Raw genomic sequence first — 14,154 nt, 5'->3', positions numbered from 1 at the left:
TGGTTCCCTAACACCCATATAGGAGACCCACAATGAGTTCCAGGGCCCAGGCTTCAGCCTGCCCCAACCCCAGCTGTTGTGAGCATTTAGGGAGTAACCAAACCACTGGATAGAAAACCTGACTGCCTGGCTCTTTCTGCCTCTCAAATAAATAAATAATTAAGTAATTTAAAAACTAGACTAAAGGAGAGAAACCAAACAAGGGGTCTTAGAGAAAGAAAGACAGTGTATGATTCCTGCTATGAACTGAGGGTATGAACCACAGTCCAAAACAAAGAAATAAGCGGTAAAGCAGTAGTGACTATCTTAAGTGGAAAATTATGACTTGTCATGAATCTGAGACTATCAAAATAAATACACAGTTACTAAAATTCTTTAAAAAACTAATCTACATGCCACTTAAAATCATTCTAAATACTATCAGTAGGCAGTATTCCACACTTTGAGAAATACTATTATATGACTACTTGGATGTAAGAATGATAGAAGGAAATCTTCCAAAAAGAAAAAAAAAAAAAAAACCACATATATGTATGTATAAACTACAAGCATTACTAGCTTGAGAATGCAACTGGATTTATGTCAGAGAGAAAATAACTCAATGACAGTTCAACCGCAAAACCTGCCTTCTCTTAGCATGCATGCTTCCCTTTCTCCCAGTTTTACACAACACATAATTGGCAAATAGTGACTTCTTTATCTTCAATACACAGTGTTAGGAAAGTCCTAATGGACATTATCCCACAAACGCTTACTTGTTAATATGCAATCACCGAATTCTGCTTAATGGATTTTCCACAGGCCCCTACTCCTTCAGCAGTAATTCTACTAAAAACAAGATGCCATCCTTTAATAACAGTGTTAGAATTATACCTATAGAACTACAAGTATTCTGAAATTCTACTAAGTCTTACATAGCATTTAAAACTATTGTAAACAAGAGAACAATGATCACAATAATATTTATTTCCTTAGAACTGCTCTTCTGAAATCGGCAACACTTGGCTGTTTTCTTAATATCTTCCTTTCAATATGTTGTCTTGAAAAATAATGTACTTGGGGCCAGCACCGTGGCACAGTAGGTTAATCCAATGCCTGCAGGGCTGGCATCCATATGGGCACCAGTTCGAGTCCTGGCTACTCCTCTTCTGATCCAGCTCTCTGCTGTGGCCTAGGAAAGCAGTGGAAGATAGCCCAAGTGCTTGGGCTCTTGCACCCACGTGGCAGACCTGGAGGAAGCTCCTGGCTCCTAGCTCCAGCCAAGCTCCTGGCTCCTGGCTATGGATTGGCCCAGCTCCAGCCACTGTGGCCATTTGGGGAGACCTTTCTGTCTCTCCCTCTCTCTGTCTGTAACTCTACCTCTCAAATAAATAAATAAAAACTTTAAAAAATGTACAATTATTTTCTGAACATAAATTAAGAGACCAACAGTACATTCTTCTTTTTTTTTAAAAAAAAGATTCATTTATGTACTTGAAAGAGTTACAGAGAGAAATGGAGAGACAGAAGGAAATCTTCTATTCACTGGTTCACTCCCCAAATGGCCACAACAGCAAGGGCTGGGGCCAGGCCATAGCCAGGAGCTTCTTCTAGGTCTCCCACGTGGGCAGCAGGGACCCAAGTCCAAGCACTTGAGCCATCTTCTGCTGCTTTTCCCAGGCCATTAGCAGGAGCTGGACTGGAAGTGGAACAGCCAGGACTCATGGGATGCCAGCATTGCAGGCAGCAGCTTCACCAGCTACACCACACTGCCAGCCCCCAAACATTCATTTTGATGTTTCTCTAAATTTACATTGGCTACTACCATGCCAGCACAGTCTCTTAGCACCTGACTCAACATCTGGGTACCCCCATCTTTTCCCAGCATCGAGTCACAAATCAATACCTCCACTTCCTTAGATACTCGGCCACTTTGTTCTCTTCCTGCTGTTCCCACACTACCACTCTGATCCCATTCGGATCACTTCGTGCTAAGGACTACCTTCTAACTCAGTGCCCCACCTCCTTACTCCATCTCTACTGACGTACGTGCACACATCCCTGCTACAGCACTTTGCCAAAGCTATCGTTTTCTTCGTGTCACACTCTACCTTTTCCAACACTTCCAGCACACCCCAACAAAAACACTCCCTGCTTCTCTAGAAATGTCCTTTAGCTCTCTCTCCACCTATCCGAGTTTCACTTGTCCAGCAAAGCTCAGCTCACATAACCCTCCCTACGTCCTGTCCGTGCGTTTCAGAGTTCTAAGGACCCTGACAGGAAGCAGCAGCTCACCCCTTTGGCATCCATCACCTCGACTCGGCAATGTGAGGCAGACACAGGAGCTGCACAGGAAACACACATCAGGCAAAAACTGTGCATGGATTTCAAAAGATTTCACACCAAAATAAACTGACCTAATTTCACTTTTCCAAAAAATGTTTGAAATCCGCTCACACACACCTGTCTCAGCTATAAACCAAGGGAGAGAGCCGTGCTGTCTTCTGAGTCCTCCTTGCGTCTGGCTGTCACACACATTCACAGGACCCCAGAAACTCGTGTCATACAGAATGGAGGTAACTGGTGCAGGGACTTGAACTAGAAAGAAGGATAATCTTGGAGCCAAAGGAACGCAGATCAGAAGGCACCGTGGGGACGGGTTGTCACTGAGATGGTTTTTAAAAGTTGACGGGCCTTCCACAGAGAGTAACAGGGTAGGAGAAGAATACACTAGGAGGAGAGAGTAACAGACCCCGACTAGAAAACTGTTAAGTGATAAAGTCACAGAATTAGAACACTGATCACAGAAACCGAGACTTTCAGGAAAGAAAAAAAGGACAATTATTACAGCAATCAAAGAATACGAAACCTGAAAGACTCAGAAAGCACGATCTCCTCACCAGAGCAAACCCAGCAGTTTGGCGGGTGACTGTGGTAAAGAAAACAGGAGCAGCAGGAAATCATCCTCAAAAAGTTCACGGAAACCATGTATCATGAAAAAGCTGCATGTGGACTCCAAAATTTTAACACTAAAATGAATGATTTATTTTTTAATTCCATCTTTACATGAACTTCTTAGAGTTTCCTCATATAGACCACTTCACTCCAGCTTCCCAACACGCAGATCCTGGGAGGCAATGGTGTCAGCTCAAGTAACTGGATTCCTGCTACACATACGGGAGACCCAGACTGGGTTCCGTCCTAGCTCCCGCCTGGCCCCAATCCTGGAATCACAAGCATGTGGGGAGTGCACCAACAGATGGGAATTCTTGCTCTATCTCTCAAATAAAATTTTAAAAAACAGATCATTCCAAAATCTAAAATGCGTAAAATTTTTTTAAATAATGTAAACATTCATTTTTAAGTATCCTCCCATTCTGAATTCAGCTTTGCAATCTTAGAGGAAAGAAATAAATGGGGGGCCAGCGCTGTGAAGCAGCAGGTTAAAGTCCCAGCCTGCAGTGCCAGCACCCCACATGGACACCGGTTCGAGTCCTGGCTGCTCCTCTTCTATCCAGCTCTCTGCTATGGCCTGGGAAAGCAGGAGAAGATGGCCCAACTCTTGGGCCCCTGCACCTGCGTGGGAGACCTGGAAGAGGCTCCTGGCTTCTGGCTTCAGATCAGCTCAGCTCTGCTCTGGCCGTTGTGGTCACCTGGGGAGTGAAGCAGCAGATGGAAGATCTCTCTCTCTCTCTGGCTCTACCTCTCTCTGTAACTCTGTCTTTCAAATAAATAAAATAAATCTTTTTTTTAAAAAAAAGAATGTATAAATCACCTACAGCTTACTTTCTACCCTTAGAGCTTAAAACTTAGAGTTAGGTAGAATTGGCGTAAGCAAGCAGATAGTGAGGAGAGGCTGAGGACTGCCAGCACCAGAGCCACAGCCACCACAGCTCAGAACACCACCCTCTTCTCTGTCAACCAGCTGTTTAAGAGCTGGCTCTGGTTAGAAATAGCCAACGTGGGGGCACGCTCAGCACACCCACTCTCCATCACGCACTTGAGTCTTCACTCCCCTCTTGTACCAGAATCCAGAACACCAGAAATGCCAAAAAAGGTGCATGGAAGGGGGTGGCACTCAAGTCTTGGCTCCCCCCAAAACTCCACTCCATTTTAATATTCAAATAGCACTGCTATAGACACCGCCCTCTAGCCTGTAAAAGGACATAGCACTCTGCTCACTGCAGCTCATCCTGCTTCAGCTTGCCCACAGTTCAGTCTTGCGTGTGCAGCTTTCCCTTTGCCTTCAAATAAATCCTGCTTTCCCGCTTACCTCTATCTGTGTATCTCCTGTCTGAACTGTTTCACAAGTGGAAATACAAATTTGGACCAAGTCTAGCCTGGGGTCTCCCCAACACCATAATTGCTAAGAAATAAGCACTTCTTGCTCTGAAACAGGTTCAATGTTTGTAAGAGGAGGCAACAAGGAATTACCTACGAACTCATAAGGAGGGTGATTCAAGAATCTAACAAGGTGCAGTATTATAAAAGAAGCTAAAGAAGTGGTGACAGGCAGGGAGGAGTCTCTTGGTTACTGAGATAAGAATCTGCATACTGTTTTAATCACTTTCTTATAACTGATGCGCTTACCTCAGAGATGTGCCCAGACAGAACTGCACTTCCAATTTTCTCTAAACGGCTTTGACCTATGCTTCCATCTCATGAATTCCAAGACAGTATTAAACGGATGCATATTTTCATAAACCTGGTTAGAAAAAAAAAAAAAAAAAAAGAACTTATTTAAGCCTGCAAGAACTTTGACTTGTCAGAGTAACACAAGTAGAAGCAATACTAAGATTATCTCATATGTAAAACCACACATTTGCAAAGAAAACAATGAAAAGATCCACAGTTTCAGAAAAACTAGTTCTTTACCATTTCTCCAACCTCTGCTCAAAGAAGTTTGGAAAGTTAGGTTTGTGGAAAATAGTACTTGCGGGGTCGGCGCTGTGACGTAGTGGGTGAAGCCACCACCTACAGTGCCAGCATCCCATAAGGGCACCAGTTCCAGTCCCGGCTGCTCCACTTCCAATCCAGCTGTCTGCTGTGGCCTGGGAAAGCAGTGGAAGATAGCCCAAGACTTTGGGCTCCTGCACCTGCATGGGAGACCTGGTAGAAGCTCCTGGCTCCTAGCTTCAGATCAGTGCAGTTTTGGCCTTTGCAGCCAACTGAGGAGTGAACCAGCGGATAGAAGACCTCTCTCTCTCTCTCTCTCTCTCTCTCTCTGACCAGCGGATAGAAGACCTCTCTCTCTCTCTCTGTGTGTGTGTGTGTATGTGTGTGTGTGTCTATCCTTCTCTAACTCTGACTTTCAAATAAATAAATACATATTTAAAAAAAAGAAAATAGTACTCGCATGTAAAATTTCCAGGTTAGCCTAAACTTCTGAGAAACAAAGGTTGCAATTCCACAGGTGAAAAAACAGGAGCAACTGGAAGCAGCAGTGAAACTTAGAATTCTGCAATAGTCAGAGTCCCAGTTAGGCAATAAGTCACTTGCCCGCAGAGGCAGTGTCCATAACCGGTTCTCATCAGCCAAACCTCCACCTGGGATGTGCAGCCCTGTGAGGATGAAGGTCAATGAGCTGGTGGCTCTAAGTCCATGGGACAAAGTTTCACCTGTGTTACACTGCTCTGAGCGCCCTCCTGCTGCCAGGGATAGACATTCATGCATCTAAGGATGCGAACAACTTACAAATTAATCTATTTAAGGATAAGTGTGCTATTTAACCTGAGGTCTTAAAGACAATTCCATCAATGTATTTTAGAACTGAAAAATACCAAAGCATTCTCTTTTGTATTTTAAAAACTGTATGAATGGGGACCAGCGCCGTGGCACACTAGGTTAATCCTCCGCCTGTGGCGCCGGCATCCAATACAGGCACCAGTTCTAGTCCTGGTTGCTCCTTTTCCAGTCCAGCTCTCTGCTGTGGCCTGGCAAAGCAGTGGAGGATGGCCCAGGTCCTTGGGCCCCTGCACCCGCATGGGAGACCAGGAGGAAGCACCTGGCTCCTAGCTTCGGGTTGGTGCAGCTCCAGCCATTGCGGCCACTTGGGGAGTGAACCAACGGAGGGAAGGCCTTTGTCTCTCTTTCTCTCATTGTCTGTTACTCTGCTTGTCAAATAAATAAATAAAATCTTAAAAAAAAAAAAAACTGTATGAATGTTTCCTAGGACAAATGACTGTCTTGTCACACTAAGGTTTAATAGCCTTGGTAATAATGACTAAATTCATGTAAGCTGGGGACAACCTAAGCTGGTCTAGCATATCAGAAAGCAGCAGTCATTCTGAAGAGTCTTGGGGCTGGCCTGTGGCATAGTACTTGAAACTGCCGCTTGCAATGCCAACATCCCATATAGGCACTAGTTCATGTCCTGGCTGTTCCACTTCCAATCCAGCTCCCTGTTATTGGCCTGGGAAAGGCAGGATAGTGGATGGCCCAAGTGTTTGGGGCCCTGCTACCCACGTGGGACCAGGATGAAAATCCTGGTGCCTCTCTTCAGCCTGGCCCAGTGTTGGCTGTTGTGTCCATACGGGGAGTGAACCAGCGGATGCAAGATCTCTGTCTCTTCCCCCCTAACTCTTTCAAAGCAAATACATAAATCTTTAAAAGAAAAAAAAGACGAGTCTCCACTGAGCAGACAGGCTGCATGGGACCACACCAAACCTTTCCCTTTCCAGCTGGAGACAGCCTGCCCCTGCACACAGTTACTAATGCTTTGTGTGAATGTAGGAGTCTTTACAAGTTTTGTTAAGGCATCAATTATCGTAACTTAACCAGGTCTTTAACGGTTTTCAGAGTGCTTACAGGATTCTAAAACTCTCACACTGTCCAAAGAAATGAGGGACCGTAGGAATACAGACATGGGTGTTTCTCTCACAGAATTTCCCTTATACTGACCAAAAAACTCAACGCACTGTGTTTGCATTTTGGAAATAGTACCAAAATTTCCTCCAAAACCATTCTTTGTCAACTCCTCCAGCCCTGCTAAGGTTATGTACAAGGTGAGAGCAAGCAGAAGCAGTCACTGCCTATCAAGGTCAAAACAGCCCATCAACACGTCTCTTCTAAAAATACATGACCTGAATCTAATTCTACCTGATATTTCTAACGTATCAAATAATAATATGTGAGTCAATCACCAACCATTGTTTATTACAGCACTAATTATTACAACATTGTTTGCTTGGTTAAAAAAAAAAAAAAGATGGTATGCTTTAGGTTACACCTAAAGTAAATCTTAAAAGAAAAATATATAACCAAAAAAACTTTCATATATCCCAGCTTCAAAGTCCAAGATCTTGCAGGACAGGTATTTGGTGCTGTGGTTAAGACATGGTGTGGGACGGCCACATCCCATCCCTGATCTGCTTCGAATTCCAGCTGCTTGCTGATGTACACCCTGGGAGGCAGCAGGTGATGGTCAAGTACTTGGGTCTCCACCCACCTGGAGACCCAGACGAAGTTTGGGCTCCTGGCTTTGGCCTAGCCAGGACCTGTTGTTGAGGGCATCCGGAGAGTGAACAAACAGATGGAAGATCTCTGCCTTTCAAATCAATCAGCAATTAATTAATTTTTTTTAAGTCCAAGATCTCAGATCATCTATCCTCCTTCCACTATCTCACATGTACAAATGCTTAACAAGACAAACTTCAGAAAACCTTCTGCAAAGATTGAATCTGGGACTGGCTAAAGAAAATCAAGTAAGATTTCACTTCATTATTCAAAGGTAAACAGAAGACAAGAGAAGTGATTCACAGTACACATCTGCTGGCACTCTGCACCTGCTGGAAACTGCGACTAATGTAAAGGCAGGCTCTTCCCAACCTAGAGCTGTGGCTCCATGAGCACACATTTATAAACGTACAGAGTTCAATCACTGAACTTACAAGGTAATTTACCACTGGACTGTTGCTTATAAACCCACATTCAGCAGCCACAAGGGATGTTAGAAACGAAACACTGAATAAGTAAATTTTTTTCACCACAGATTTCCTAGATGTAGAGGACAGAGAGAATTTTTGTAAATTTTTATTTGAAAGATAAACGGAAGTCACTTATCCACTGGTTCACTCCCCAAATGCCCACTACACCCAGTGCGAGCCAGGCTAAAGCCAGAAGCCAGGTGCTCCAGGAAGGACCCCCTTGGACCATCACCTGCTGCCTCCCTGGGTGTACCTTAGCAGAGAGCTGGATGGGAAACATAGTTTCCCATTGAAACTGAAACAGGCACTCCAATATGGGATGCAGGTGTCCCAAGTGGCTACTTCAGCTGCTGGACCCCACATCCACCCCTGCAATTCTTCCTAAAACACATTTGAACTGCAGAAGAAAATCAAAGGCAAGCGGAAAAGGCTCCTCCCAGAAGAGAGATCAGAGAAAGATACTTGGGGTAGAAAGCTCTAGTCTAAGCCAACTGTGCCACTTATTCCCTTGCCAGTGAACAGTGGAACCAGCAGGCATCTGATGTGACTCTTGCCAGCACGACAGGACAGTAAGCTTGCCAAGGAGGTTCTGGGAGAGGTTTTTCTACCAAAAAACTCGGGTTCATATTTGGCAGCCATCACTGGCCCAATAAGGCAGGAGACCACCAGAAAGGACAACCCAACAGAACCAGAATGGCGGCTGCCCTAAAAGACTAGGGAAGGGGCTGTTAAAGGTAAATGAAGGAGTCCTGGAGCCACACCAACTCGGATCTTCTTGTTATGCTAAATATTCCCATTCTTTAAGAAACCCAGAAATTTAGGAACAGACACACCATTTTCCCCACATGGATTCCCCTCAGGGATACAATGATAATTTAAATCTAAACTCAGATCTCAGCCCAGATCCCTTTTCTGAACTGACAAGTATTTCCAAACTACTGAACACTAATTATTCCAGAGGCACCTCAAGAGAACAGGGTCAATAGGAAAGTCATCCTCTTCCGGCACAGAAACTTTATACCTGGCATTCACTCTTTTGGCTAAAGGCACAGCATCTACCCAACTACCAAGGGCAGAAGTCTTAGAATCACTAACCCCCTCTCCCTCTGCCACACCTATTACATTAACTTGCTACTAAATGCTGCTCGTTCTGATTTATCTTTAAAATCTGTCTTCCCCATGCTAAACACATTGTCTACTGTGGGCTCTCATCTTTCACGCTGCTAATTCCCACTGTTACCCCTATTCACTGTATCCATGCTTCTAAAATACAACTGGGCTTAATGAGAAGAGTATAAACATCATCATTCATTAGGGAAATGAAAATTAAAACTGCAATTGATACCACTATCAGAATGATCATCATCCAAGAGACAGATAGTGCCAAGTGCTAATGAGGACACAGACAAAGGGGCACCTCAGCACTGCTGGTGGGAATGCAGCATGATGCAGCCACTGCGGGCAACAGGCTGTCCACTTCTTCAAGCTAAACACAAGCGCAAACTCACCGTAAGAACCACCATTCTCTCTACAGGAACCTACCCAAGAGAAATGAAAATGTCCTCACACAAACATTATCTACAAATGTCCCCGCTTCGTGCATAATAACGCCGACCTGGAAACAGTTCAGATGTTGCCCGCTGGCTGAATGGATAACGACAGTGTGGCCAAACCACAGGAGGGAACACTGTCAGGCAATAAAAAGAAAAGAAACACTGATACACATTTCAACATCAACAAACCTCAGACACAGGCTGAGTGACAGACGTCAGGTGCAAAAACTACATATAGGATGATTCTGTGTCTAAGAAATACTCTCAGGTAAGGCAAATTAGAGACAGAAAGGAGAGCAGTAGCTGCCTAGAACAAGAGAGGTTATTGTGGGTGGTGACAGAAATGTTCTAAAATATTCATAGCACAATTCATAACATTTAAAACCCAAGGACAATGAACATTTTTTCAATGATTTCCAATTATGTACAAAGTGAGGTTCAAGTTCTTTAGAAAGACATTCACAAAGTGCTATGATTTGCTTTCACTCCTTCTTCTCTGCTTTCACTTTTAAAGATTTATTTATTTATTTGAAAGTCAGTTATACAGAGAGAAGAGAGGCACCATCCACCATCCAATGTTTCACTCCCCAATCGGCCGCAACGACTCCCCAGTTGGCTGCAATGGCCGGAGCTGCACCGATCCGAAGCCAGGAGCCAGGAGCCTCGAGCCTCTTCCGGGTCTCCCACGCAGGCACAGGGGCCCAAGGACTTGCGCCATCTTCTGCTGTTTTCCCAGGCCATAGCAGAGAGCTGGATCAGAAGAGGAGCAGCCAGGTCTCAAACCGGCACCCATATGGGATGCTGGTGCTTCAGCCCAGGGTGTTAACTCGCTGCGCCACAGCACCGGCCCCATTTCACTCTGTTAAACTACCTTATCTCCTGTGGCAATCACTGCCAAGGAGCCTCTGACTAGCAATATTGAACTGTTTGTATGTCCGAAGCAGGTCAGCATATTTAATGCGTCTACCTTCTTCACGCTGGCAATTGTAATGGCTAGTCTAATTTTAAAGTCACTTTTGCCAAGTGAACTCATAAAGACTCATATCAAACATCTCTTTCTTTGTTAGGTCCTCCCACCCCCTTACATGGCTGATGTTCTACAAGACTACTGTGAGAACACACTGTCTGTTTACCACAGTGAACTACGATCCTCTATCTGTAGCTCTACTTCTTTTATGAAGATGACCTCTGAAGACAGACCCAGTACTGTCCGCACAAGTCAGTGATCCATGCATACATCAATCTACTTCTGAATACATGAATGAGGAGTGGCACTGAACAGGAAAATCCAAAAACACACCTATTACATGAGAGGGGAAAAAACACAGGAAGTCACCCAAGGTCACCAAAATGTTGATCAATATGGATGAGTGGTCATACTGAACACTATGCAGTCAATGAAAAGAATAAGGCATCTCATCTATTTGTACAGACATGACTCTAAGGTTTTAGAAAAGGAATCACTCCTCCACTATTTAAACAAGAAAATACACTAAATGCACATATGGGAGTGTATGTTCACCCATATGTGTTTCATGCATGAAACAGGTGAAGGGCTGAAAGGCTACATATGCAACTGTTCTGGAGTAAGCAAAGACAGTGGAAACAACCTAAATGTCCATCAAGTGACACATGGATAAACAAAATGTGGCTTATCCACACAGTGGCGCATTAGTCATCACAATGAATGAAGCCACAAAACAGACGGACTCACAACATGGATGAACCTTGAAAACACACTCAAGCCACAGAAGCCAGACACGAAGGGCCACAGATCACGCAATTCCACTTCAGTGAAGTACCCAGAACAAGTAACCCCACAGAGACAGGTTGTAGACTAGGCACGGGGGCTAAAAGGTGGCAGCGAGAATATGGTATGAAATCAAATGTATGGTCCATGAAAGAAAGGAAAAAGGTAAAATTGACTTCATCTAAATGTAAAACATTTGCTCTGCAAAAGACCCTGGTAAGAAGGTGATAAAACAAGACACACAGTTGGAGAATATGTTTACAAACCATGTACGAAACAAAGGACTCACCTATAATACTCAAATCTCAAAACTCAACAGCAAAGAAAAGCCTCAACTAGAAAGTGGGCAAAACCATGAAGAACACTTCACAGCCCCTGGAATGACATGGTCAGCCTCAGCCCTCAGCACGGCCTGGCCACTCCACACCCACTGGGACGGCTGAGCTTTCAAATAAATAAATAAAAGTCTTTAAAAAAAGAGAGAGAAAGAAATAAAAAAAGAAAAGAAAAAGGAACAAATTACGGATTCCTATTAATGTGGATGGATCACGGGGGACCAGGCTGAGTGAAAGAAAGTTGATTACAAAAGGCCGCCATTATGAGGTTCCGTTTATGAAACAACCTGAAAAATAACAAACTCACAGAGATGAGAACGTTTCTAAGGTGCAGAACCACACTGAGAATGTGCCCACCTCAGTGTCTCACTTGGTTCCGTACTAAGGGTAGTAAGTAGGAATCACTATGGGAAATGGGCAGGGTAGATGGAACCCTTCCTTAATATTTTGCAATTTCCTGTGTGTCTATAATTATTTCAAACTTAAAAAAAAAATCTCCATTCTCAAAGCGGTATTTTTACGCTGCTTTCCATTATATTTTAAATAGAAAAATAACTGATTACAGACTATTCAAGAGACATTATTTCTTTGGAATCATCTTCCTTTTATGTGGACGTGAGTATGTGTGTGTATATATATAAATATACATGTGCTTTTTGAACAGCAAAACCTCCAGTTGTATAGTAGCTTCTCGATTCCTGTGGAGAAGTTCTTGTAGTAGAGGATCAAACAAAACAGCAGCTCCCAGGTCAAATTCTGGTCTTCAGTCTGAGTGGGAGAGGGTCAGTGGCAACTTTGAGGTGAGGGCCAACCTGCTCTAGGGGTAGCACCTGCAACACAACAAACCCCTAATCACCTATCCCTATGCTCCTCAATTTACCCTTCCCAACAATGAAGCACAAAAGTCAATTTTCTATTTGCATTCTCTCTACAATTTATTAATATTCACAATATAAGACATTTAAACTACCTACATCCTCTTTCCAAGTAAATCCAATTCAGCTAATATAATACCACCCACTTTTGTTTCCTGCAGACATCTCAAGAAATTATCAACAGACTGTTTGTTTTATTAGCTGGTGGGTAAGAGCACCACAGAGCAAGCTCTCTGAACACTAAAATTCCTGCTATCAAGAATTGTCAGTGGGGTCGGTGCTGTGACATAATAGGCTAAGCCTCCACCTGCAGCACTGGCATCCTATATGGGCACTGCCTTTGTGTCCCAGCTGCTCCTCTTCCAATTCAGCTCTCTACTATGGCCTGAGAAAGCATCAGAGGATGGCCCAAGTGCTTGGGACCCTGCATGCATGTGGGAGAGCCAGAAGCTCCTGACTCCTGGCTTCAAATTAGCTCAGCTCCTGCCATTGCGGCCATCTGGGGAGTGAATCAGTGGATGGAAGGCCTCTCTCTCCCTCTGTCTGTAACTCTACCTCTCAAATAAATAAATAAAATCTTTAAAAAAATTGTCAGGGCACGATTCTTTTTTGTTGTTGTTGTTGTTTTAAAGATTTATTTTATTTCTTTGAAAGACAGAGTTACAGAGAAAGGCAGAGCCAGAGAGAGAAAGTCTTCCATGCGCCAGTTCACTCCCCAAATGGTCAAACAGCCAGAGCTGAGCCAATCCGAAGCCAGGAGCCAGAAGCTTCTTCTGGGTCTCTCATGTGGGTGCAGGGGCCCAAGGACTTGAGCCATCTTCCACTGCTTTCCCAGGCCATAGCAGAGAGCTGGATCAGAAGTGGGGCAGCCAGGACTAGAACCAGCACCCATATGGGATGCCAGCACTTCAGGCCAGGGCTTTAACCTGCTGCGCCATAGCGCCGGCCCCAAAGACATGATTCTTAATTGCCCCATGTTCACCAATTCTTCCACAACCTCGCTTGGTTGTACCTTCTCAACACATTAAGAATTTAAAAATTAATGTTACAGACACCAGGTACAGAGCTATGCCATGATATATAGTGAAGTCATCACACTGCCACTTGCCCAGGTTCTGAATGATCCTCGAAGAGTACTGTGTTACTTACATATTTCCTTGCTTATTTATTTATTTTAGCTTGCATCTCTTTCTCTTTTCTCCTTTGCTAACAACTACCTAGAATGCAGTTTAGGAGTCACACCTCCCTCTCCCCAGTCATCACTGACAGCACCCACAGGGACAGTTACTAGGGCAGCTCTGGGTCAGGGGCCACAAAAATAAAAAAGGTTGCACACGAGGACCTGAGACAGGGCAGAAGCACGGAACATCTTCTGCTATGATCAAGTAATTGTATGCTGTGATATTATCTTAAAAACAACAACAACAACACCAACATGACATCAAGGAGAAAGGAAAGATGGCACACCTGAGTCAGTCAACCCAGGAAAAAACAAAGATGGGTGGAGCTAAAAACCAAACATATTTCAAATGCCTGCACGACATTTCCCGCCAGATACACAACTCAAACACAGGGAAAACAGAAATCATTATCCTGCTCTTCCACGTTCCTACAAACCATTCCTTCTGAATTTCTTATCTGACTGAATCCACAACTGTTTAAACCATTTTAGCACTGTCTAGTGAGGCTGACAGCATACGTCACTCAGAGACCTAACGAGAGGACAGCCTTCTGTGT

At 44.0% G+C, this 14,154-nt stretch overlaps 1 protein-coding gene across 1 annotated transcript in view; it reads right to left on the bottom strand.

Moving 5' to 3' along the window:
* BMPR1A (bone morphogenetic protein receptor type 1A) overlaps positions 1-14,154 on the bottom strand; it is a 132,796-nt gene that overhangs the window by 60,192 nt on the left and 58,450 nt on the right. The window contains exon 2 of the mRNA XM_062213869.1: positions 4,570-4,684. The gene's annotated coding sequence lies outside the window, so the exon portion shown is untranslated. The remainder of the gene's footprint in view (positions 1-4,569; positions 4,685-14,154) is intronic.

Source organism: Lepus europaeus, chromosome 17, assembly GCF_033115175.1.
Source record: "Lepus europaeus isolate LE1 chromosome 17, mLepTim1.pri, whole genome shotgun sequence".
Lineage (NCBI taxonomy): Eukaryota > Metazoa > Chordata > Mammalia > Lagomorpha > Leporidae > Lepus > Lepus europaeus.
The sequence above is the reverse complement of the archived record's forward strand: the minus strand, read 5'-3'. Positions and strand labels throughout refer to the sequence as shown.